General features: G+C 43.8%; 1 pseudogene; it reads right to left on the bottom strand.

Moving 5' to 3' along the window:
- Positions 1-979: 979 nt before the first annotated feature.
- Positions 980-2,281, bottom strand: LOC148119958 (glyceraldehyde-3-phosphate dehydrogenase pseudogene; annotated as a pseudogene).
- Between the last annotated feature and the right edge of the window lie 372 nt (positions 2,282-2,653).

Here is a 2,653-nt window from a genome sequence, read left to right as displayed (position 1 = left end):
AGATCATCAGTTCTCCAATGACCTAAAATCAGTTTATTTCATACATTTATAACATAGATAATTTGTTGAAACTTAAACTGTATAATGAAATTATCCAACTTTCTAATCTTAAAATTTGAATCAGATTTGATTTTTAAAAATCTATAAATTTTAACAAACTCATAATAAGGTCATTTATTTGGCACTGCAGTATCATGAAGAATAATAAAAACTACTACCCTAAGAAATCTCACATTTCAGGCTGGAGAGATGACTCAGCAATTAAAGGCTAGACTCACAATCAAAAATAGAAGAAATCCCACATCTCATCTGTTCAAATTTCTTCCCATCTATAGTTCTGCTAATTACCAAGTTCATTAACAGCTCTATAATTTGCCTTTTCCAGAATGTCACATAATTAGAAAATACAACATGTAGGATTTTGAGACTGGTTTGTTTTCTTTAGTACTATACTTTTAAAATATGCTCAATGCTATATGCAGTGTGAAAGAAGATATCTCACTCATCTGTTAAAGGTTAACTTTCTAGTTATTATCAACCCATAATTGCTATAATTCCTGCACATCTTCCAGGTAACAGACTTTCCATTGCGTTGTTGCTCCACTGGGTCAGTAGTTAGTACTGGAGTGTGCCACTCCATCCTCAACCTCCAGCTGTCCATCAAAACCAGCACAAAAGTGCTTCTTCTGGGTTATGGTTCTAATTCCTTTGGTTCCTGGTATATAGATCTCAACTCTGACTTTGTAGTCACACATCTCTCTAGATTTTAGGAAGAAAGTTTGCCTAGAGATGCCCAATGGTTCTTGGGTGTTTTAGATTTGTAGTTGGTATTATAAAAAAAGAGAATAACAATATATAAATTCCATATGAGCCACAACTTAAACCAGAAACCTAATGCTTATTTTTTTTTTTTACATTTCAAGCACTGTGATATTTCTAACTCAGCATTGTTTTTTTTTTTTTTTTTGAGGGGATGCAGTGAACTTTATTGATGGTCTTCAAGAGAGTAGGGCTCCCTAAGCCCCTCCTGCTATCTGGGGGTCTGGGATGGAAACTGTGAGGGAGAGCTCAGTGTCAAGGGTTGAGTTAGGACAGGGACTGCTCAGCAGCCGAGGGCTTCTCTCTTGCTGTGTCCTTGCTGGGGTGGGTGGTCCAGGGCAGGCTTCTTACTCCTTGGAGGCCATGTAGGCCATGAGGTCCACCACTCTGTTGCTGTAGCCGAATTCATTGTCGTACCAGGAAATGAGCTTTACAAAGTTGTCATTGAGAGCAATGCCAGCCCCAGCATCAAAGGTGGAAGAGTGGGAGTCACTGTTAAAGTCGCAGGAGACAACCTGGTCCTCAGTGTAGCCCAGGATGCCCTTTAGTGGCCCCTCGGATGCCTGCTTCACCACCTGAAGATGGTGATGATCTTCAGATCATCATCTTCATCACCAAGAAGAAGATGCCTGCTTCTTGATGTCGTCATACTTGGCAGCTTTCTCCAGGCGGCATGTCAGATCCACGACGGACACATTGGGGGTAGGAACACGGAAGGCCATGCCCGTGAGCTTCCCGTTCAGCTCTGGGATGACTTTGCCCACAGCCTTGGCAGCGCCAGTGGATGCAGGGATGATGTTCTGGGCAGCTCCACGGCCGTCTCGACACAGCTTCCAAGAGGGGCCGTCCACGGTCTTCTGGGTGGCTGTGATGGCATGGACTGTGGTCATGAGTCCTTCCACGATGCCAAAGTTGTCATGGATGACCTTGGCCAAGGGGGCTAAGCAGTTGGTGGTGCAGGAAGCATTGCTGACAATCTTGAGGGAATTGTCATACTTGTCATGGTTCACACCCATCACAAACATGGGGGCATCCGCAGAAGGGGCGGAGATGATGACCCTTTTGGCCCCACCCTTCAAGTGGGCCCCAGCCTTCTCCATGGTGGTGAAGACACCGGTCGATTCCACAACATACTCGGCACCGGCATCACCCCATTTGATGTTGGCGGGATCTCGCTCCTGGAAGATGGTGATGGCCTTCCCATTGATGACAAGCTTCCCATTCTCAGCCTTAACTGTGCCTTTGAACTTGCCATGGGTGGAGTCATACTGGAACATGTAGACCATGTAGTTGAGGTCGATGAAGGGGTCATTGATGGCAACAACGTCCACTTTGCCAGAAGTGAAGGCAGCCCTGGTAACCAGGCGTCCAATACGGCCAAATCCGTTCACTCCGACCTTCACCATCGTGTCTCTGGAACAAGGCTGGCACTGCGCAAAAAGAAGCGGCTGTCTCCAGAACAGGGAGGAGCAGAGAGCCTCAGCATTGTTTTTTAACAGAAGCAAAGTTGTATTAAGTGACATGGACATAGAAAATCACGAAATAGTCACTTTATTCCAGAAGAATGAGAGAAATCTTACTAGCAACACTGCTCATAATGACACCAAACTACGAACAACCAAATTACCACTAAGCACAAATGATGATTTACTCACAAAATGGAATTTATACGATGAGAGTAATAAACAAATTCAAAAGCACAATATTTAGAAAAGAAATCAAACACAAAAAGGGCACACTAAATGACTTCATTTGTTTGTAGCTTAAGAACATGTGTTACTGAGGCGTCGTGCAGAGGGATACTGTCACCTGCTGCATAAAGGGTATTAGGAAG

This window comes from Myodes glareolus, chromosome 13 (assembly GCF_982192425.1).
Source record: "Myodes glareolus chromosome 13, mMyoGla1.1, whole genome shotgun sequence".
Lineage (NCBI taxonomy): Eukaryota > Metazoa > Chordata > Mammalia > Rodentia > Cricetidae > Myodes > Myodes glareolus.
Note: the sequence above shows the minus strand (reverse complement) of the source record. Positions and strands in the feature narration are given on the sequence as shown.